This window comes from Oryx dammah, unplaced genomic scaffold (genome assembly GCF_014754425.2).
Source record: "Oryx dammah isolate SB20612 unplaced genomic scaffold, SCBI_Odam_1.1 HiC_scaffold_2, whole genome shotgun sequence".
In the NCBI taxonomy this organism is placed as follows: Eukaryota; Metazoa; Chordata; class Mammalia; order Artiodactyla; family Bovidae; genus Oryx; species Oryx dammah.
In genome coordinates, this window is record NW_024070186.1 from 22204880 (window position 1) to 22230357 (window position 25478).

Sequence of the window (25478 nt, forward strand, 5' to 3'; positions counted from 1 at the left end):
GATGGTCCTGTCTTGGCCTCTTTGGTGGACCGCTCTCTTACCTTGGACTTTGCATGCCAAGTGAAGTGCAGGAAATTTGTCTCGCTGGGTACTAACAGGTTAAAGGATAGAGCGTAGTGACTAATAAGGTCATTTCTCACATAATAAAGTTCTGCATCAAGACCTAGAAAAAAAAAAGAGAAAAAATTAAATGCCCCAAATACCCTCAAAAGCATTCAAATACTGATCATAATAACAGAGTAAAAGCACATCCCACCCGTGCTGCCTTATGAAGCAGGAAGACGACTGGATTTTATTATTGCCAACAAAGATGAAGAAACTGAGATTCGTAACAATTAAGCACAGGGGTGCTGGAGCCAGAACTCTGGTTCTGAGAACCACCAATGCAACACATTTCCTTTTGGACAAAGATCTTCTCAGATAAATGCCTACAGACAAAAGCCCCTTCACCCTGCAAAACTGATGTGGATTTAGGAAGAGACAGGCACCTGGGGGAAAACATGAGTGTGATTCAAGGCCTCAAGACCCAGCCAGAGGTGATCTTGGCTTCTGTCGGTACGATGTGCTGGCCACTTGAACAGTATGTTACCAAGGTATACTCACGCCACTGCCACACAGACACACACCCTCTTCCAAATCTGAAGTGCGAAGCAGAGAACACTATACTTCTCATATTCTCAGGACTGTCCTCTCCACAAAGCAGATGCTCAGTAAACTCTTGTTAGACAAGCTAGCACCACAGATGAAAGGAGAAAATATCAAGATGCCTAAGAAATGCTAGGGATTTCAAATTTCACTCATCTCCACACCACTTTCTTGGCCAAGGTTACACCCAACCTCCAACACATATCACATTACTCAGTTTTGTGATGACTCCTTCATCCTACTTGTATTAAATATTTTCTTTAAAATTAATTCCATTTTTAAATAAAAATTTAAAGGAAAGATTTAATCACCATCTTAAGAAGAAACCCAGTAATTACTGAGAAAAAAATACAAGGTAAACAAAAAAAAAAACCTACCTACTAAATGCTGGCTAAACACTACTGTCTACATGAAGGAAGTGAACCTGAGCACAGCTCATTGTTTACAAAAAGGGAAGAAGAGGGTAACAGCAAGTGCTTGAGAGAGGTAAAAATATCAGAAGTTTTCTCCACAATATAATCCAAAAGAACTGAAAGAATAAAAGCAGGGAATAAGAGCTCTCAATTGATTTACTGTTATAGTTGTGGGTAGGTGTCCCTCGGATGACACGTATTCCACACATGGGAGGAAGAAGGTACAGGGGAGGCCAACCAAAATGTAAATTTCCTACTGACTGAGCCTTATACCATGAGTTTAAAACGCCTTGTGGTGTGCAAAGAGGTCAAGGTGAGGCTCTCATACCTCCTAAGATACCCACTCCAGTATTCTTGCCTGGGAAACTCCATGGACAAAGAGGCCTGGCAGCTACAGTCCATGGGGTCTCAAAGAGTCTGACGTGACTGAGCAACTAACACTTTCACTTTTACTTTTCACAACCTGCATTAAACAAACATCTCTTGGACTAGCCGTGCAAACCATGAATCCAAAGAGAAAAATTGATGAAGTGGTCATCATTAAAATTAAAAACTTTGCTCCTCAAAAGATATTAAGAAAATTAAAGTCACAAACTGGGAGAAAATATTCACAACACATCTATCAAAAGGACTTATTTTTAGAATATGTCAAGATCTCTTATGAACCAAAAATTAAAAGACAACACAATTAAATAAAAAGGGCAAAAGATGTGAACATACATTTTGTAAGAAAAGACATGTACATAGACGATATGCATATAAGAAGGGGCTACACATTACTAGCTATCAGTGAAATACAGATTAGAACCACAATGAGATATCATTTCCACTCAGAAGAATGACTAAACGTTGGCAAGGATGTGGAGCAAATACAACTCTCATACATTGCTAAGAATGGGACAATGTTCAACTACTTTGGAAAACTGGCAGTTTTCTTACAAAGCAAAGTGTACGTCTACTCAGATTCAGTTATTCCACTCCTAGATAAACCAAAAGAAATTAAAACATATGATTCCACAAAAAAAACTCATATGTTAACATTGAGAGCACTCTTATTCAGAACAGCAAAAACTGGAAACAACACAAATACCCCTCGGCAGATAGATGAATAGCCAATTGCGTTATATTCATTCACACAATGGAATACTACTCGGCAATGAAAAGAAACTGCTGAGATTTTGTAACAAGGGATGACTCTAACAGACCATGAACCAAAGAAGCTATACATCCTGTATTAATTATTTTTATAAAACGTTCTAGGAGCAGGCAAAACTAATTTGTAGTGATAGATCAAATCACTGTGTTACTCAGGGAACTTCTAGGGGTGATGGAAACGTTCTGCATCTAACTAGGGTGATGGTTACATGGTGTATGTATTTTTCAAAACTCAACCAACTGTACATTTAAGATCTGCATGTTTCATTATATATAAAGTTCATCTAAACTTTTTTAAAGAGGGATAAAAAAAAGACTCAACAATAGTTTTTACCTCTCTTTTCTACTCTCAAGAAGTTTGCACACCACAGAAAGTCACTAGCACCAACATAAAGTTTTAGAAAAAAACATCATAAGTGACCAACAACTTCCAAATTTAAATTTCAAACATCATTCACAGGGAAATAAAGAAATCTGTTCCTAACAAATAACAGTCACAATGTAATTACTGGTAATAATAACAATGATGCTTATTTGCGCTTTCCAGACTTAGCAGCAGCAGCAGCAACAGCAGCAGCAGCAGCAGCAGACAGTTTGAAATGTTAACAGCATCTAGTAAATTCAACTCCACACAAAGCTCCTTCCCAGTGTCTTAGCTACCTCATTCACTGAGATACTGGAACCTGTTAATGAAATTTCTAAACACCCTTCTCCTGTGATTTATTATGCCAGACTCCCAATGTACGTGAGGCGAACCCACTCGCAAAGTGTTCTTCAATGCTCCTTTCATTCCCCAACTCCAATAACCTTTATCCATACCAAAGTAGCCCATCTCTATGGACAGTGGGAATATATAAATTGCTTTACCTCCAAAATCCTGAACTGTAATTATCTCAATACTTTAGTAGCTCTTCAGTTCCTTCCCTTTATTGTTACAACAGCTGTTCTCTGGGCTCATAATACTTTCAGGGTCCATAATCCTCTTGTTTCTCCCACTTGATTATAGCAATCATTTCCTTGTTTTTTTCTTACTGACCTCAACCCCAATTACTTTCTTATGAGTACCCTCAACTTTCTCCCACAGCTAAGACATGCATACCCCATCCTCCAAATACCCAATCTTGAACTGTTTTGACTTCCCTGTTCCTTGTCCTCTCCGGTGCTATAACTGAATGCTGCATAATCCTGGATGAAGGCATTCCCACAAATGAGTCACTATAAAACCATGCTTCTATGTTCAACAAATAAATATTTATAAGCTGCTGACAGTTTGGAGCCCTGTGATCCATATCTATAAACACTAAATGGCCACCAAAATAAAAACTGAAATTTTTAAATTCACTACCCTAGATTTAGGTATTGAAACTGTAATACAGTAATACTGTAAAACTGTAATACAACTGCAAACAGAGTTGTTGTTTCCTGATTAGATTTTGAGAGAATTTGTTTTGAAATAGCCATTCTTTACTAAGCTAGTTATTCCTAGTTTGAAAGGATTTGAATTTCTTCAAAGAAGCCATTAAAATGAAGTTCAAATTTTCACCCATCAAATTAGTAAATCTAGTTTGTTCTGTCCTAAAATATATTCCTAAACATCAATTAGCATATCAGTGGTTAGGAAATAAAAATACCAATACAACATATTAATAGAAACTGTGTCAGTTAACATTTGAATCTTCCCAGACATGGGGAACTAGAATAGCAGGTAAAGAACTATAACTTTCACTGGAAAAGGAAAAGACCCTCACTTAGTTCAGCTACTGCCAGGCAGGAGTCCCCCTTGGCCCTATTTTAAGAAAGCTAAAACAGTGAAAAAGAAAACTAAAAATAAGCACCCGCACAAAAGGTTCTCTGCTAAGAGGAGCACCACCAGTCTCTGTGTGGTTCCTAGACCCAGGAAGCTGCACGTTCTCTTATGCCCAACTTGATGGCAGCCCCACCAGCTTAGAAAGCAGCTCTCATCTGCACTACCTCAAAATCATGCAAGCCAGAGATTTCCATCCTATTATTTTTTAACCTCTTTAACTCTCTTCTGAAGCTGCCTCAGCCACCCTAAGTGGTTTGACCAAGCTGTTCAAGTTATCCCATAAGGTACCAATTATGCTTTTATTAGTACTTGGTTTGAAAATTGCAGAGGTCTTGAATGGTTTGCCCTTAACCTTATTTTTCCCATAATTCCTGTTATTTTTAATGATTTCAAAATCTTAAAGGTTTTTGTTTGTTAGGAATGCATTTGATGTTGCAACAGAAATGCTTATATTCTTTCAATACAGTACTGAATGTTAGATAGGGTGTGGCAAGCAAGCAATTTATGAACATATATCAGTGACTTATAAATGTTTATACTCTAACCCAGTAAATCCAATTCTAAAAATTCATCCTTAGAAAACCAAATATAGACACAAGCATTTATGCATAAAGATATTAGTCAAAATTATATTTAAAACTGAATAAAAGTAACAATATAAATTACCACTAACAGAGCAATGATCAATAAACTATAATACATCCATAACAGAGAACAACAGTTTTCAACAATTACTTTGGAGGAGAGAGATGGTGTTCCAAGCCACTGCACCCTTTAGTCAAATCTCTCTCTGCTCACCCACGAGACATACTGGAATTTCCCTTTAAAGACAAGTTTTAGCCACTAAAAAAATTACTGGAAAAGACGATGAAGACATCAATAAGACTATTATAAATAAATTTTAACAAATTGAGTTTTGCTTATAATAACATTAAATAAGGACAGGCAAGATACATACTATACATAGTAAATTTTAAATAATGTCTGTCATTTATAATGGGTCTCTTGCATAAAACAGATGTTCAATAAACGTCTGGTGAATTAAACGTACATACTAATGCCATCTGCAGCAACATGGATGGACCTAGAGAGTGGCGTCCTAAGTGAAGTAACTCAGAAAGAGAAGGAGAAATGACATCCCTTAAATGTGGAATCTAAAAAGAAATGAGAAAAACGAACTTAACAAACAGACGCACAAACTTAGAAGACAAGCTTATTGGTTGCCTGTGTCGTTTTAGTCACTAAGTTGTGTCTGACTCTTTGCGATTAAGTGAGATAGAGCCTGACTCTTTGAGATTAAGTCAGATAAAGATAAATACTATATGATATCACTTATATGTGAAATCTAAAAAAAATGATACAAAGGAATTTATTTACAGAACAGAAACAGACTCACAGATATAGAAAACCAGCTTGTGGTCACCAAAGGGGACAGTGTGTCTATGTGTCTGCACACGTTCAGCCGTGTCTGACTTTTGGCAACTCCCTGGACGGTCGCCCACCAGGCAAGAGTACTGGAGTGGGTTGCCATTTCCTCCTCCAGGGGATCCTCCCGACTCAGGGATCTAGCCCACGCCTCCCGCATCTCCTGCACTGCACGCAGATTCTTCACCCGTTGAGCCACCAGGGAATTAAAAAAGTGGGCAGAGTAAATCAGGAGTTTGGGACCAGCATATACACACTACTATATATAAGATAAATAAACAAGGACCTACTGTATAGCACAGAGAACTATATTCAATATCTTGTAATAACCTATAATGGAAAGGAATCTAAAGGAATATATACAAATTCAGAATATATATTCAGTTATAAATGAATATATAATATATAACTGAATCACTCTGCTGTATAACTGAAACCAACATAACATGGTAAATTAACTATACTTTAATTTTTAAAAAGATTTCTAAAAAAAGACGAGAACCTTCATTTTTTTTTTAAATTAAATTTATATTCATAATGTGTGTGTTCCATTTCTCAAAAAAGAAATACCAAAAAATATGAACAGTAATTGATTTTAAATGGTAATTTATGGGTTATGCTTTTATCCTTTTTCTTATATTTTTCATAGGAGTTAAGTTAAACTGGAAAAAATAAAAAATTTTCAAAATCATGTTTAAAGAAATATTCAGTCAGCTGCAGCAATTCACTAAACAAAAACCCAACTGCTGTCTAAAATAATACATGAAGGCCAGTAAAAGCTAGAGAAAAGGCCCTCAAATGACAAAATTCAATTAAAAAATCACATTGGTAGAGATAATATCTTTGATATATTAAGATTAACATAGTAATAGCAAATTACTAATGACTAAAACACCTTTCCCTCAACTTTCCCTTAAAACAGCCAACCAAAAGGCTGTCATTGTTGCTGTTCACTCACTAAGTCATGTCTGACTCTGTGACCCATAGACTGTAGCCCACCAGGCTCCCCTGTCCATGGGATTTCCCAGGCAAGAATACTGAAGTGGGTTGCCATTTCCTTCTCCAAGGGATCTTCCCAACCCAGGGATCAAACCCTCATCTCCTGCATTGGCAGGCAGATTCTTTACCATCGAGCTACCAGCGAAGCCCCAACCAAAAGGTAAAATTTGGAAAAGCATTACAAAGTGAAAAAGATCAAAGCTCAGAATTTCACCATTCAACAGTGACAATGGGGCTGAAATGAGAAGAAAATCCTTGAACCACCCAGGCTCACTGTCTGAATGAGGATAACCTGGGAAATCCTAAAGATGATAGGGAAGGCAACAGAGCAATAGGTTTCAGGGGAATCAGAAGTGTACCAAGAATTATATTCCCAGACAAATTCTCATCATGTGCAAAGACAACAGATTCTCAAAAAAATACCAACTATGTATCCTTCTCCATAAAAGTCACTCCAAAACATACTGAGAAGTTAATAGCACTTTTATTTTTAACATGAAATAATCATTTTATACTGAGAAAAGGTTTATCACATGTAATAATTCTAGTATAATAATTATGAATATAGCTCTACATCAAAATGTAGAATCCAAAAAATCCCTAAATATTAGAAATACAAAAAGAACCCAATGTAATCAATTTTCCCAAAATAACAAAAATATGAGGAGAACCCAATATATGTTTAATCATGTTACGAAACTATCAGCCTATGACTGATCTTAGCACGTAGATATGTGTATCTCCACGCACAATTAATATGGGGGAGTGGACATGTAGACACATCAAGACCATACTTTTAAAGGAAATTCAATTCTTCCAAAGCAACCATAAGAGATTTAGAAAAAGGTAATCAGCTATAAGGAAAAGCACAATAAGTTTGTAAAGTAGAAAATGTATAGTCCACAACCTAACGACAGGGGAGGGAGGGAAAATATAACGTTATAGATCCTGATGTTCCATCTATCTCAAAGAGTTACCTGTATTCTAAGATTCCAACTGCATAAAGAAAAATGAGAACATGGAAAAATGCTGGAAAGATATTTACCAAAGACTCCCAATGCATAGTTAAATAATGTGTACTTTTCTTCTCTTTTACAGTCCTGTATACTTTCCAAGTGGTGTATGTTTTTATTCAGATAATCAGGCAATAGTTAGTAAAATAAAAAGACTTTTAAACAAACTGATTTTTTTAAAAAAGATGAAATCTGTAAAGACTATCATACATGTATTCCTGAATGTAATCTTTATTCTTTCCTTCCCCATCATGCTCAAAACAGTTTTTAAGAGAGAGAAAAGTAATAGACAATTGAAGACAGGATCTAGGTAATCTACTCCTTTCTAACTGCTACTAATCACTAGTGTTTCCAGTATGACATAACAATTAAAGGCAGTCTCAAAGCAGGGCCAGCAGATGGCAGGGTTTATCACTGTCTGGGAGTGGTGCTGCAGCTTCTGCAGAGAAGTGGGCCATGAGGAATGGTTAGAGAGGTAGTGAAGGAAACCGTTTATTCAGCGATGCTTTACTCAGGCAGTTGTGCACAAGCCAGGGAAAGGGCAACTTTAAGAGGCCAGGAAACAGCCTGGTTCCGGTAGAAGGGAGTGACTAAGAGTAGGTTGGGGTACCCTGATCACAGCAAGGATGTTCCAAGGGCTGAGAAAAGGACCAAGGCCAAAGTGGCCATTTCAATGAGTGCCTTATTTAGAAAAGCACCAGCACAGTCACAAGTAACAAGTGAGAAAAAAAAAAAAAAACATAGTGATGTTAATATCCTCGGGGATAAAGGGAGGGAAATAATTAAAACAAGTCACTGAGGCTTAAAACTCAGTGACTCCAACAACCCTAACGGGTCAAAAGTCCTATAAGTAAATCTCAATGATATAAAAAGAGAAGAGGATGCTGAGTCACTGTCCTAGGGCAAAACAATCAAAAATCAAAGTAACAAATGAAGGATATAATGCATGATAAAAGCTGGTCCCCTAATGAACAATCCAAAAAGGAAATTAACAAAACAACTCCAATCAATTAAATTAGGAGATGCAAGTTTTATACACTGAAAACTACAAAACTGCTGAAATTAAAGAAGACCTAAGTAAATGGAAAGACATCCCATCTTCATGCATTGGAAGACTTATTATTACTATTGTTAAGGTAGCAATACTACCCAAAGGGATATAGCAGTGCAATCCCTATCAAAATTGTAACTGCCCTTTCTGCAGAAAACAGAAAAGTAGATTCTCAAATATGGAAATGCAAGTAGCCTCCAACAGCCGAAAGAGTCTTGAAAAAGAACACCATTGAGTTACGTTTTCCAATTGCAAAACTTACAATAAAGCCAGAGAAACCAAAACAGTGTGGTAACAGCATAATGACAGATCTCTAGACTGATGGAAGAAAACTGAGAGTAAGGAAATAAGCCTATATATTTCTAGCCAATTGACTTTTTACCTTATTTTTTTTTTTTAATTTTAATGGAGTACAGTTGACTTACAATGCTTTGTTAGTTTCAGATATATGACACAGTGATTCAGTTATACATTCATTCTTTTTTAGATTTTTGAATATAGATTACCCGAGAATATTGAGTAGAATTCCCTGTGCTATACAGTAGGCCCTTGTTGCTTATCTATCTTTTTGATTAATTTTTACATAGCTTAAGTTCAATAGTTAAAAGTTTAAAGTTTTAAAGCTTTACACAATTGATGCAGGTATAATCAGGCCTTTGATATAAAATATTGTGCAACCAGAGATATCGGTCACTTAGCAGTTATTGCTTCTTTCCAATCAGCATAAAAGACTTAGCCAATTAATGTAGAATATAAGGAACCAGTAAAACACCAATTTTAAACAAACTACAAAAATATCTTGCAATGAAATTGGCAATGTTTCTCTATGCAACTTTTAAAAGGGGAAATGTGTTCTGTAGGGTAAATTTAGGTTTCTTGGCAGAGTGTTTCAATCATGTGTAAACATTGGCTCCATTAGCTAGTACTGGAACAGAATAAAACCCATAGTTATTTTAACCATCATCAAAAGTGGTACTCAATTCCTCAGGAACTACATGGTAAAGGATGTGCTATGATGCATGGCAAAGAAGCAACACATAGGAGGGAGTGGGGCACAAGGGCAAACCTGGGAAACCCTGCAAGGCCAAAGCTGTTCATGACCTCAAAAATCCACCTGATGTCCAAGTAGACATCTAGCCTACTGATTTTTGGCAAGTGTGCCAAGACTGCTTAATGGGGAAAGAATAGCCTCTTTAACAGATGGTCCTGGGACAATCGGATATCTATATGCAAAAAGAATGAACTTAACCACATATAAAAACTAACTCAAATAAATCAACCACCTAAATATAACACCTAAAACTATAAAACTCTTAGAAATATAGGGATAAAATTTTATGACTAAAAGCAAGAGTAACAGAAGAAAAATAGACAAATTGGACTTCATAAAACCCTCTGCACATCCAAAGCCATTATCAAGGTGAAGACAACCTAGAAAACGGAGGAAAATGTTGCAAATCATCTATCTGATAAGGGTCTAGTGTCCACAATACATAAAGAACTCTTACAACCCAACAACAAAAAGACAATTTAAAAATGGGAAAGGGGGACTTCCCTGGTAGTCCAGTGGTTGAGAATCCACCTTCCAACGCAGAGGACGCTGGGTTGATTCCCAGTGGGGGAATTAAGATCCCACATGGGGTGGGACCACTAAGCCCACACACCACAACTAGAGAGGAGCCTACGTGCCACAGCGAAGATCCTGTGTGCCGCAACACAGATCCTGTGTGCTGCAACTGAGACTCACGAAGCCAAATCAATAAATATTTTTTTTTAATGGGCAGAGGACCTGAATAGACATTTCTCCAAAGAAAACACACAAACAGCCAACAAACATATGACTATCATTTGTCATGAGAGAAATACAGATCAAAACTACAATGAGGTATCCATTTACCCTCACTAGGATAGCTTTAATTAAAAAACAAACAGAAAACTGCAAGCGTTAGCAAGGATATGGAGAAGTTGGAACTTTTGTGCACTGTGATAGGACCACAAAAAGGCTCAGTCACTGTAAAAAAATAAAAAGTTTGGTGGTTCTTCAAAAAGTTAAAACAGAGAATTACTACATGACCCACTCTCAGGTATATATCCTAAACTGAAAATAGATAATCAAGTACTTAACACACACGTTCATAGCAGCACTATTCACAATAGTAAAGATGTGGCAACAGCCCAATATCCATCAAAATATGAAGGAATAAACAAATTTTGGTATATACATAGAACAGAATACTATTCGGTCATGGAAGGAAATGAAGGACTGACACATGCTACAATGTGAATGAACTCCCAAAACACAGTGCCAAAAAGAAGCCAGATAGATAATGTCTCACATTTTATTAGTCCATTTATGTGAAATATCCAGCATAGATAAATCCACATAGATAAATGGAACACAAATTGGTGGCTGTAAGAGGCTGAAGAGAGAGGAAGATGGGAAAAAACTGCTTAATGGTTAAGGAGTTTTACTCTGGAGCAATGGGAATGTTTTGAAACTAGACAGGGTTGGTGGTTGCACAACATGATATATAAACTAAATGTCACTGAATTATTTCTTCACTTTACAAAGGTGAATTTTATGTCATGTGAACATCACCCAATAAATTATCATTTTTAAAAAAGAAAAGAAAAAAAGCTGACCCCTACCCCATAAATGCAAAGGGAGTGTACTAACACTGTTTTCCAGCAACCGGAAAGGATTCTGAGGAAAATTTCACTCACAAGAGGAAATCAGGTTTCAGTTAAGCTGAGGAGAAAAAGCAGCACTGTGAAAGAGTCAGAGGAGACCTCAAAACAAACCTTGAGTTGCACAAGATAAAAACGAAAGGGCCAACAGAAAAGAGGACAGAGCAGGCCAACAAGCAGATGGAAAGTGGAACTTGACTGCCGGAGGGCAGGCAGGAACAAGGGTGAGCAGGCGTGGGCGGGAAAGGCAGCACTCTGGTCTTAAAATTATAGAACTCTTCTCTTCTAAGATGAAAAACATTTCAGTTCTTCAACTATCATAACCAGACTTAAATTTCTCACTGCCAATTCTAGCACAGTAGGAATGTTACTCTCTTGTTAGAAAATATGACATTTATTCGTTAAGTTATTTTTAGATAACCCAAATTCCAAGCTGAAAAACCAAAGTTATTTCTACAAAACGCTCAGCATCCATCAAGGAAAATTCACTTTCCCCTAAACAATTTTAAGCTCAAGCTTAATTCAAGGCTTATGTTCTACATGACCTGGCCTGTGCAGCTTAAGTTCAAATAACACAACAGTTTAAAAATTATTCTAATTGATTTTAAAAGTTAACTACTGGTTTCCTAAGACCACAACAATGGTTGAACGATTAGTGCCAGTGAGCAAACCATCTGTCTTCCCTGCTACCTCGCACACCTCTCAAGCAGGGCTGGAATGTTAGTGTATTAGTAGGCATTCAAACGTTAGATGCACGAATGGCTGGCTATTGATAAAAATCAACTACATCAAAGACGAACATGAGGAATCAGTTAAGGCAAAAAACAAGAGTATTTTAGGAACAGAACTAAAGTGGCGTTTTTGCTAATGAGTAGCTGAGTGACCTTTGGCAATCAATTATTTAACCACCTTCTCCAAGCATCAATTTCCTCAACTATAAAACAAGGGAGTTAAACCAGACAAAGTTAAAGTCCCTCCTCAGCCACAAAATTCTATTATTCTATGATATCATGATGGTTTCCAAAAGTCAGCCAAAACTCTATTATTCTATGATATCATCCATGGTTTCCAAATGTTAGTCAAACTGAAGTTGAAAATTTAGTCAAGATACCCTTCTAGGTTCTGAGGACAGTATGGTGTGCGAGCCAGAGGAAAAAAAGTTTACTATGTCTGAAGCCACTAAATAGTCTGCATTTTAATCAATGCTCAAATTAAATAAATACAGAGTTCTTGTTTCAGATTTTCCTAGTTTATGGAAACTAACAAACTGAAATGGATACAATAAAGTAATAATTTGTCTACCAGAAGCTCATAAATCTAGCTATAGTCAAATTATACCTAGAAAATTAGCTGAGGCCTAATATTTAACTACATCATAAGAAGAGAATTTACAAATGTTACACTGTAGGAAAGGGGCATCTTTTCTTCAACTCCTATCTAAGGATAGTAACAAAAACATAACCCATAATCTCTAGCACTGTAGCATAAAATATGAAGCATGCCCTACCATAGTGCCAGAATGTTCTAGCTGGTAAAATGATACTCTGAAAAACAATTTATCATTGATTCCTGCACTATTTAAAGAAGAAAATTATCTTACCAAGCTCATGTATGTATTGCAAGCTCAGCGCTTACAGTAGAGGTGAAGTAATTTACTCACAGTCTGACACAACCACCTTTCAATCTCTTTCATAGCCAATTCCTAACAGGAGCACACACACACTTTCAGTCAGCTGTGCAGCCATTAGTAACTCAGAGTTGGCGGTTACAGCCAGGGAATCAAAGACACAACAGAGAATTCACAAACATTATTCCTCCCTGCAAGCAACTCCAAGTGCAAATTTGGAGTCCTTGTCCCAAAGTTACCTGAATTTTTTTTGCCCCAGGCAAGTCACTCAGCTCTCTGCTAAAAGTTAGTTGTATGAGGACAGGTATCTTTATCTGTTTTATTTCACCAAAACATGTCAAGCTTCTAAAATAAGGCCTAATGTAAACTCAGCAAGTAATTATTCAATGAGTGATAAATGTTGCTACCTAAGGCAATCAATCAAGCAAGTGATATCTAAATGACCCCTCTAACATTCTATGATTTGAGTTTTTATCCAAAAACATACAAATCCCCCACCAATAACTAAAATAAATTATTCTGAGGATTATATGGCACTTTCATATACGGCAACTGTGGTAACAGACATCCTGTTATACACTGAAAAGCATCTCATTCATGAGGAAACCAACACTCAGAAACATTAATTACTTGCCTGCCCACATATAACAGAAGGCGGAGATAGATTTAAAACTCAAATATGCAGATTTCAAATCCAATATTATCCCACACCATATTATCTATTATAAACCCACATTTTTGCACATGTGCATACATGCTCACATACACAAACCTTGGAACTCTTTTTTGAAATTGGACTGAATTATCTGAACAAATAATCTAAGGAGTTAAACAACTTTTGAAAAAATGCAAACAATCGAAAAGATAATCCTCGGACATTTCCACTTCTGGACAAGACAGAGTAACAGGACCAGATAAACTCCCTCGTCTGAAATAATCAAAACCAGACAAAATACATGAGTTCAGAAAGGCAAAGACAGCTAGAGTATGTAAGACAAATTTCCAGAGAAGAGAGAGCTGCATAGAGAAAGAACTTCCAAGATCTGCAGAGGGCTGCCCCTCCAGCCTTTGGCTGAGTACTAATCAGAGCATGCATCAGGAAGCTACACAGAACAGAGTAAAAATAAAATGTTAACAGAGTTAACACTTCATAGGTTCTGGAATATCACCTATTCACATCTACCAGACTGGAAAACCTCATGAGTCACAGGAGAAAGTACACAGAAAGGTCTTGACTCAGAAATACTTAGACCTACACTGAGCCTGCTCCTGTCCTATCTAACAAGTCTAAATACCTAGACCTGAAAAGATCAAACTATTTCCAAGTAACTTAACTGAGCACCAGAATAAAACCTAAAAATATTTACAGAAATATAAAAATATCCAGGACCCAACAGGACAAAATTCATAATGCCTGTATCTAGTCAAAAACTATCAGGCATGCAAAAAAGCAAAATAGATAGATCAACTGAAACCAATGTGGAACTGGCAGATGTTAGAATCAACTGACATTAAAACAACTACTGTAACTGTACCCCCGCAAAAAGTCAAGAAGAAATATGGAAGACATAAAAAGACCCAAATCAAATTTCTAGAGATGAAAAAATACACTGGCTAGGGTTAACAGCAGATTAGCATTTCAGAAGATTAGAAATCTGTTTTCCAGCTTCTAATTATTTTGCCAGAATCTCTGTTGAATATTTTATATCCTTCAGCTGTAGTGTGGACCAGCAGTCTGCTGAGACAGCTATGTGCCAAGCCACAAGGTAGCCTTAGTGAAGCAGGGACACTAGAGAATATGATGCGTACAGTGATCACACAGTTTATATATGGTACAGAGCTATGGAAGCCAAGGTGGGGACATCTTACCCAGGGAGTGGGGTTCAAGGGAGACAGAGTTGGGAAAATTAGGCAACTTCAAAGGAAGCTATTATAACTAATTTATTTACACTTCCATTTGCAAGTTGAATCCAATATCCTTTTGGATAATAACTAAGTGGGCAAAGGGAAATGATCAAAAGAATGATGACTCCAGTAAGGCACAAGATGGTGAATTTTTTTTAAAAAGTATGATTCATTCACTTATTCATTCACTGAATTTTAACTGAACAGTACCTGACGATGTGCCACGTACTGTTTCAGGTGCGGGGGGATATAGAGTAAAACAATATAAAAGGGTCTCTATTCAAACAGAATTAACTTTCCTACAGAGGGAGATAGAAACAACAAAAGTCAAGTGTTAGCCTCTCAGTCGTGTCCGACTCTTTGCAACCCCTTGGGCTGTAGCTCGCAGGCTCCTCTGTCCATGGAATTCTCCAGGCAAGAATATCGGAATGGGTAGGCCCTTCTCTAGAGGATCTTCCTGACCCAGGGATTCAATCCAGGTCTCTGGCACTGCAAGCAGATTCTTCACCATCTGAGCCACCAGAGAATCCCACCTAAAAGAAAACAAAAGTGACAGAACAGAGTGGCACTGAGGGTCAGCCCTAGAGAGGCAAAGCTCTCTGAAGACGGAACACTAAGCTGAGATCCAGAAGACTCCAGCCACAAAAAGATCCGAGATAAGTACATAAGGCAGAGCAAGAGTTGACTGCAGACCCTAGGGTGAGAAGAGCTTGGCACCAAAGGAACTAAACGGTGGTGTGGTGAGACGCAGCGACAAGAGAAGCAGCAGGTGGCAGGCAAGAGTCTCCATATAAACATTAATTTATAAAGCAGGAAGACTGAAGCCTAGATATATGATATTTATGAATCACTGTTAATTTCTTAGGTGTGATCTTGGTTATTATAAATTTTTAAGAGTCCTTATCTTTTAGACACACACACTGAAGAATATTTTATGCAATTTTCTGAGTTTGCTTCAAAATAATCCAAGCAGAAGACGGGGAGAAGTGATGACAAGGGAGTGGATAGGGAGTGGGGAGGTACAGAACAAACAAAACTGGCCCTGAGTTGATAATTGTTGAAACTGGATAGTGGATACATAGAATTTCACTATACTAGTCTGTCTACTCCTGAATGTTCAAAATTCTCCATAATAAATACATTTTTTAAAAGCAAACTTACTTAAAATATAAGTAGAGGTATTAATAAACATAAATGCCCCCTTCACAGGGGAATTTTCAGGGCTGCAAAATTATTCTGTATGATACTACAGTGGATGCATTTGTCAAAAGCCATGTAATTACAACAGAATAAGCCTTAATGCAGCCATGAAATTAAAAGATGCTTACTCCTTGGAAGGAAAGTTATGACCAATCTAGACAGCATATTGAAAAGCAGAGACATTACTTTGCCAACAAAGGTCCGTCTAGTTAAGGCTATGGTTTTTCCAGTGGTCATGTATGGATGTGAGAGTTGGACTGTGAAGAAAGCTGAGCACTGAAGAATTGATGCCTTTGAACTGTGGTGTTGGAGAAGACTCTTGAGAGTCCTTTGGACTGCAAGGAGATCCAACCAGTCTATTCTAAAAGAGATCAGTCCTGGGTGTTCTTTGGAAGGAATGATGCTAAAGCTGTAACTCCAGTACTTTGGCCACCTCGTGCGAAGAGTTGACTCATTGGAAAAGACTCTGATGCTGGGAGGGATTGGGGGCAGGAGGAGAAGGGGAGGACAGAGGATGAGACGGCTGGATGGCATCACCGACTCGATGGACACGAGTTTGAGTGAACTCCGGGAGTTGGTGATAGACAGGGAGGCCTGACGTGCTGCAATTCATGGTGTCGCAAAGAGTCGGACCAACTGAGCGACTGAACTGAACTGAAGCCTTAATGTCTGCAAACTTTTTACAAATTCAGGGGGCAGGAGGAGTTGGATGAAGGTAGTCAAAAAGCACAAACTTCCAGTTATAAGATAAATAAGTATTAGAGGTATAATGTATAACATGATAATTAACACTGCTATATGCTATATATGAATGCTGTTAAGTAAATTGAAGAATTCTCACCACAAGGAAAAAACTTTTTTTCTATTTCTTTAATATTGCATCTACATGAGATAATAGTGTTCACTAAACCTACTATGGTAGTTATTTCATGATGTATGTAAGTCAAATCATTATGCTGGCCATGTTAAACTTACACAGTGCTGTATGTCAATTATATCTCAATAAAAGTGGAAGAAAAAAAATCACGTAGGAGGTCAGAGAATCTGACCTGATGATATACAGAATGTAACAGATGCTCCCTTCCAGAAGCAGCTTTAAGGGATTCAGATGTACCCATAAGCTTTCATCAAGAGGCCCTGCAAAACCCTCAAAGTCTAAGAACCCCCATCAGAGTATACAAAACTTAGCATATGTGGTATCCATACCCTTGTCTAGGGAAAGGCTCTCAGGGTTTCACAAAATAAGTTGAGAACCACTGATATTTCTCTTGACAGCAACTTCCTAGCTGAAAAGCGAGTTTCCATTGTTTTTAAACCTAATGCCATTTTGGCCTTCCCTGCAAGGACATTACTACACAGCCATTACCACAAATAAGTAAACACCAGTGAATTTTACAATTCTGAAAGAAAGTTGTGACAGATACCCAAAAAACAAGAAAGATGGCAAATTATGTCTAAGTCTCCTTTACAATTTCACCTTGTTAAAATATTGTATTTCATTTAGTCTAAATGCACCATTATTTTTTGTGCCATTATGAAAGAAAAAAGGCTGTCAATTACCTGATGACTCACCACTGATTGTAAAATGATTCCAATTTCAGAGATGTTCAAATGTGAAAAAGCCGTACATCTTATAATTCATGAGACATACTGTTCAAAAACCTCATTGGCTGGACCCCATCTCAGATCTCCTAAACAAATTGCTCAGAGTAGGTCTCTGAATCTGTATTTTGTTTAAGCCCCTCAGATGACTCTGGCTGGATAAAGACTATGTAAACTGTTAACTTTCAGAGGCAGCATAGTAGAGAAAGCACGCACTTTAGAGTCATACAGCCCCAGACATCTCTGTGACCTCCAGCAAACTGTGTAATTTTCCAGAGTCTCAGCTTTATCTATTAAAAAATGCCAATGCCATCTACTGTCAACGGTTGATAAATAAAAGAAATTAAGTGAAACTGATGACACAGAGCAAGACATATTTATAAAAGAACACGTTCATTATTTATGAACAAGATAGAACATATTTGTCTTAAGAACAAGAATGAGACCTCTGAAATTACTTTTCAAAAATAGTCTGCCACTCAACACTGTTAACACAGTTGAGAATTTTCAGTAAATGGTTTATTAGGTAATTCAGCAATACACACATTTGTTTTGGCATACCACATTTTTAGAGGTCCTACATAAATGAAAGTTGTTCATAACATCTTGATTAGAAAATATTATACTTGGTATACATCAACAATAACACAGAAAAAAAACATAGTTTTAAGCGTAATACAATTTCAGAGTAGGTAATGGCTCTATTTCACGTCAAGTTTTTGTTTTGTTTTAGTACATATAGCTGGCAAGTTTTTTCAGAACACTGGCATAACTGTGTTAAAACCCCAAAAGTAATCATGTGGAACTTCTCAATTCATGATGTTCAAAAAAAAAACAAAACCCACGTTTCATTTGTTTCTAAAGTGACCCTTAAAGTCCAAACAGTATTTCAGGCAGCACCTTCAGAACAGACGAGTCACTCAGGATGTGACTCACCGGAGACAGGTTTAGCCATAACTGGACAGTTCTCCCACGTGTGTAGAATGAAGATGGGGGAAAAAAAATTCAAAACCCACAACTGCAGGATGTCTCAGTGTTGCTCTCGCAAAGAAGAACACATGGATTCAAATTAACACTGTATCAATACCACCAACCCCACCCAAAACATCCAGGCTTAGGACCATGCTGCAGGGCGCTAACCCACCTCCACCAGCACCCACCTCCTCAGAGTCTGAGCAGCGGCAGGACAGACCCCACAGCAGCAGAAAGAACACGCTCACTGCTCCCCCACCCCAAACACTTGAGGTTGAAAAGGAAGAGAGTGCTGGGAGAAAAATGGCTCATCTCATTTTTCTTTTCCTTCAACCACTTTCAATAAGAAAAAGCTGCCCAAATCTGAAACTTTGATTCCTCTCTGCCTCCTCCCTTTTCTTTAGCCCTCCATTCTCCCCGACTAAGTCTTCTCCAAACTCCCTGCGAATTCCCCATAAACCCATCCCACACCCTCAACTGCCCTAGCTGATCCCCTAGTGGCTCAGGTGGTAAAGAATCTGCCTGCAACATGGGAGACCTGGGTTCAATCCCTAGGTTGGAAAGATCCCCTGGAGGAGGGCATGGCAACCCACTCCAGTATTCTTGCCTGGAGAATCCCCATGGACAGAGTAGCCTGGCAGGCTACAGTCCATGGGGTGGCAAAGAGTCAGACATGACTGAGCAACTAGCACAGCACAACAAGGCTCTGTTCCATTCCCCTGATCCATCTTTCCAGTCTGCAAGCCACCCTTTTACTGGGGCCAAAGCTGTCTTCTCTATAACCCTTCTGTGTACTCTCCTTTCCTAAATTCTACAGTTTCGCATTACCTATAAAATAAAATTCAAATTTCTAATCTAATTTCAACCTACCTCTCAGCTTTATATTCTGCCACTCCCTGGTTTGCTCATCTTAGCCACATTAAATTGTTCCTACTCCTTGATTTCACACATACCTGCTTCCATACATCTCTGGCTTTGTGCTATTTTTTCTGCCTGACATGAATTGCTCCTCTTTTCTGTCTTTCAAGCTCATCTTTGGAGATGAGACTCAAATGTCCCCTTTTCTAGAAAAACTTTCCCTAAACCCCATAAGACCCTCCAACCTTCTACAGTCAAAAGCAATCATTCCCACGATAACTTACATCAATCAGAAGTATTAACTCTTATCTTAATGTTAGAGTTGTAGCTACAACTGTTAGTCTCTCCTATGAAATTTCAAGTTCCTTAAGAGAAGGAATTTAGTAACTTTGAATTGCCATTTTCTACCACAGTATGTGGTACTTGGTTGGGCTTCAGAAATTTTTACTGGACTGATTCGAGAAGCAATGATCTCAACTAGTATTAAACTGATTTTAAATAAGATGTTAACAATGCTTAACTCTTCCAGAGGGTACTTTATTTTAATGGAGAGGCAGTTATCCAGAGTGAATTCCTAATTGGCGGGAAGTCCCCTAGACTCCTACAGATGCCCTACCGCCAGCATCTCTGCTATCATGACCAGTTTACACCACACCCCCCATCCGTCAGCAAAGTTTTCCCACACCCTAGCACTGCCCCAGCCACAGACAATTTTCACCAGCTCTGGACTTCCAGGGAACTCAACTATCAGAATTACCAATTAGACAGTGAACAGGAGAGAACGTGGATAATAGTGAAGACAAATGAGCACATGTGGCAGCAGGCTTGTCAATTCTACTCCTTAAGAATTTCAGTTAATCACAGCTCCTCCAGAGCTGACATAGAGGCAATATAGATTCTGGACTGGGTTAAGATCTGGCCCTCTACTCACTGCCCAAAGGGCCCCAAATCAGAGTCCTCATTAGTAAAATGGGGAATCGAATGCCAACACTGCCACCTAAGCAGGGCCTGGGGCAAATAAAGGGATTCCCCATAAAGCTTCTGAGGCTTTTGGAGTCTCTATACCAATAGACCTCCATCAAGACTGCATGCCCTACCACCAGGCAATGAGCTGGTTACATACTCCTTCAAATCTGTAACAGTACACACCCAAAACAGGGATTATTTTGTACCTGACATAGGGAAAAGATTGTAACATGTCAGCAGCACTATTAAGTGTCCACCATTACTGTGACCACCACCACTACTCTTCCTAATAGTGTTATTACCAAAAACTACACATCACCAGCTCTCCAACAGTCAAAGCCCAACCCTAACTTCCATTTACACACTGTGATCACTAGCCTTTAACCCCATCTTCCTAGGACTCCTCTAAAATGACAGTAATGAAATCACAAAGATATTAAACTACAAACAAAGGGAAAGTAGACAACACCACATCAAATATTTCAACAAACTTTTGCATGATGTGCTCGTGTGTGCTTAGTCGTGTCCAACTCTTTGTGACCCTATATGCAAGATGGGACACGGCTGGAGTGGTCAGTGCTTCTCAGGACCCCTGGAGGGACTCAGCCCTGGATGCACCAAGGGCCACCAGCCTGAGGCTCTGGCCTGTCAAAGGGGGAGCCACTGATGAGGGGCATTCAAAGCTGTTGGGCCCCCAGGTCTGGCAGTTAACCCAAAGTTTTTCTCTGAAGAAACTGAACCAGAGACAAGGGAGTTGTAAACAGGAGAAGTCCAAGTCTACAGCCTGAATAACGGCACCATTCATCTCTCCCCAACCTGATAATCCAATCCCAGGCAGCACATCTGAGGCAGCAGCCTGGAGGTTTCTTCTCCACAGACGCTGACTAGTCCTAAAGAAGAGGTGAAGGTGCTGATAGGAGGAGACTCCCAATGAAAAGTCCACTCGCACCCCATGAGAGGCCAAGAGACCTCTCACACATACACACAAGCTTGCTCTCCCATAATCAACTTTTCAGAATCTCACTGTTTTTTTTTTTTGTTTTTTTTTTTTTGTAGCAGAGTTTTATTAAAGCAAAAAGAGGACAGAGGAAGCTTCTGACATGGACATCAGAAGGGAGACCCAGAATCTCACTCTTAATTAATTACAGACATGGAAGGATCAACAAATATAATTCAAATGAACAGAAAAAGAACTCTGAAATAAACAGGCACATTGGAGGAAGCAGAAGAAAAATTTTTAAAATATTAAATATACAGATAAAATTAAAAACAACATACACCTGAAAGATAAATGAAGATAATATATCCATAAAATTAGAATAAAATGAAATTGAAACAGGGAACAGAAGGAATTCTAAAATTTAAAATCATTAAAAATTTTAAAATACAAGAGCTTAGAAGACAAAACTGAGAAAATTTCCCCCTCCTTCCACCTCCAAATATAAAGATAAATAAGAGGCAACATAATTTAAAGGTATCTGAAGATCAATTACAGGAGATTCAATAACCAAACCAATAGACATTTCGGAAACAAACAAAAAGTGATGGACAGGAAATTATCAGAAGTAACAAGCATTATTTAAAGTCGAAGGAGATCAGTCTCTAGATAGAAAGGGCTCACTAAGACAAGAGGAACCACAGACAGGAGAAGGGGCCACAGAGAAGCTTATAAAATTACAGAATTTCTTAAAGACAAAGACCCTAAGCTCAAACAACAAGGAAAAAAAGCATCAGAATGCCTTTGGATTTTTCATCAGAAACCCTTTAAAGCCAGGTAACTGTGAAAAATGCCACCAAAAGTAGCAAAAATATATGTATTTTTTTCTGTCTGATATGTAAATTCTGTCAAATCACCTAAAAGCATGAGGACAGGATAGACATCTCCAGACATACAAGGCCTGAAATAATTTACCTCCCATGCACTATTCTCAGGAAGCTACTGAAGATACACTTTAGTAAAATGAAGCAAACCAAGAAAAAGAAAAGGCAGGAGATCCAGGGAACAGAGAAGAAGGGTACAGAGGACAGAAGAGAAGGGTACAGAATCTGCAGAGAAAACAAGCTTACTGTTTTCTCCCTCCAAAAGGAGGTTCTAAGAGGAAAACAAGTGGAACTGATAGATGATTTGATGTGTTACTTGAAAAAAAAATATCAAAAGGCATTTAATATATTTCTTGGAGTGTATGAGAGAATGTAGCCATAGATACAGAATAGACTAATCAAAATGTTTAAGTCTCTTATTTGTTCCAGGAAAAACAAAAGCATTTTGGAAAAGAAAACATAACCATTTACGGGTCACCATTTAACTCAGAAGTGAATTTATATTTATGTGTGTGTGTGTGTGTACATACATGTATACATACAATAATGTATAATAAAAATTTATAATATAAATATATACACAATAATGTAAATACAGACTGCTGGTTTTACTAAAAACAATGTAACTAAACACGGAGGTTTGGGAATGAGAAGAGGGCAACTGCTCAGTTATACTAAGATATCTACACTGATTTCAAAATATGAAAAGTAAAAAAAAAAAAAAAAGGGGAAAAAAAAGAGCTAGCTTGGGAAAGCAGCTTCCACTGGAAAGTAGGGCCTGGAAGATGAAAGGCCAAAAGCAGAAGACTATTGCTTTTTAAGCCTTTTAGCGTTATTGATTTTTTTAAAACTATGCGCATGTATGAACTGCATTTAAAAAAAAATTATTCTCATGCCAAAAACAATTAGTTCAATTTATGAAGTCAACTACCAACTTCTTTTATAAGTTTCACACTTGGCAATGCAAATTCGTTGTCTCAGAATATAGACACTGTATAATACAGAATATTATACAGTGATGGTTAGTTTCTCGAATTAGCTTTTAAAAGGCACGTAAACCATAATGATACAAAAACATGACACAAGCAGTCTTAATAAGAGTTCCTATGGGAAATTGCATTCTGAGAACTCAGTACACCTGGTACACATCAGCCCCACCCACTTGCCCTTTCCCAGCCAGGAGTAACCAAGGAATACTTTCAAGTTAGAACAGAAGAATAGATAAAGGAAGAAGAGGACCTGGATCTGTGTAGGATGGAGAGTCAAGAGACCCACTATAACAGATCAACTCTTTCTGTATTAAAGAAAATACTACAGGTCTCCCCTGTCCCAGAGGTGACTGAGGTTTTGATCAGCAAGGAAATTCTTTCTCCCTTCTTCCCAATGGCTCATTCCTGGGCATAAATTGGATGTTTATCAATCAGGTAACAAATAAAACATTTCAAGTATTAATTAGCAATTATTCTTTTCTACCACACCATAATCAAACTTCTATTATAAATATCTTCATTTCATTCAGTGAAACTTTGTGGTCTATGTCAACACTACGTTTGATTTTTCTAAAAAAGATTATTAAATGTGTGGCCTTGAGCAAGTTACTGAAAAGTCTCACTTTCTCATCCTTAAAATGGGGATAATAATATTCACCTCACTGGGTCACAAGAAAATTAAAGAAAATAACGTGGATAAAACATGGAGGAGCAAGTATATGGCAGGCACTTCATGTCAGCCTCTGGTTGTCCCCTGTCCCTTTCCTCAATCCAGTTCAGTTGCTCAGTCGAGTCCAACTCCTTGGGTCCCCATGACTGCAGCGTGCCAAGCTTCCCTGTCCTCCTGGAGATGATTTCTTACATATAAACAAAGGCACAAATTATATACACATTTTCAACCAAAAAATCTTTACAAAATCATGCACAATAAATACATAGTAGTTTTTAAATGAGTAAACCACTATTTTTAAAATATTATTTTTTAATTAATGTGATGGGTTAATTTATAAACAATATTTTTCCTAAACCTTAGTCTTGTTTCAAGCACTAATCCAATTTGCAATTTTCATTCAGCTAAACGAAATTCCGCTAATTCTGCTAGACTGCAAAGAGGATTTAGAATGGCAGGACATTACAAAAACACAGCATTCTTCTTTGGTTAAAGACTACAAACCCATATATGCAACAACGTCTAAACAGTCTGCTTAAAAGCAATTCCATTTTAACACTAAGTCGACTTCAACAGGCTTCAAGGAAGTCTTATGACTTTTGGAAAACAGAATAAAATGATAGGTAAAAGAATAATTTTTCCCATCAAACACTCAGATGTACCACAAATCGGAGATGAAATAAAGACGGGGGAAAAAAAAAAAACTGGCTCTTTGGCCCATAATACACAAAAGAAAGTGAATGTCTAGGTATCTGCAAGTACCAAAGACTTCCTATTTGGGGCCATTTCTATTAGACCTTCCTCTAAGGGGTTACTTCCAGAATCCACAAAGTCATATTTTTCAAATTAATTCCGCAATAACAAGACTATTTAGGTAGAAGAGAACCACCAGCTGACCCAAAGCCAAGCTCTCCTTTCCTTAGAAGGTATCAACGTAGAAGAGTGGCCCAGAAATACAGGACCAGTCCAAACTCCAACATATCCAAGACAAAAATCCAAGATACTGAAGAAGCTAAAAGTTCTGGTACCTGGAGATTCATTCACTATTATAAAATACGCTTATCGTCCCTGATCTGGAGACTGCCTCGAACACGTAGCACCCTTATAACCAATTTCTTTCATTTAAAGAAAATATAAACCTATGATAGCAGCAAAGTATCAGCACAGTAGTGTGGCCTCTACCAGGGCATCAAATTCACTGCAGTTCCTAAATAAAACGTGGATTTCGAGTACCCAAAGTCCAGGGCCCTAGAGCGACACGTACAGGAAGGGTCAAAGAAACTTGGAGCGGCGGGGAAGAGTGCCTCTAGGGAATAAGGCGAAAGGCTGAAGAGGCTGTAAGCAGGCTGGAATGGTGTAGCTCGCCGGCGGCCGAGGGGTCCTTGGGTCTTTAGGCGGTTTGGGGAGTAGGCCGGAAGGCTGGCCCGGGGTCGGGGGCGGGCAGGGACCACACCTCCCGACCTGCACAGCAGGCAGACGCCGGGGCCCGGAGGCGACCCTGGAGCTGGGACCGACCCGCCGCGGTCCAGCGCGCGCGGACTGGGCCGGAAGCACCCGGGCCCGGGCCGACCTGCCCGCCCTGGCGCAGGCGTCCCCACTCACCGATGAGCCGGCGCACCTCATCCTCGCTCAGGTAGAGGCTCACGCTGGGCCCCGCGGCCGCGGGCGGCAG

General features: G+C 38.4%; 1 protein-coding gene across 1 annotated transcript in view; it reads right to left on the bottom strand.

Annotated features, from left to right (window-relative positions):
• RYK (receptor like tyrosine kinase) overlaps positions 1–25472 on the bottom strand; it is a 110387-nt gene extending 84915 nt beyond the window's left edge. The window contains exons 1-2 of the mRNA XM_040232817.1: positions 25409–25472; positions 42–163 (exon numbers count right to left, since the gene is read on the bottom strand). The gene's annotated coding sequence lies outside the window, so the exon portion shown is untranslated. The remainder of the gene's footprint in view (positions 1–41; positions 164–25408) is intronic.
• Between the last annotated feature and the right edge of the window lie 6 nt (positions 25473–25478).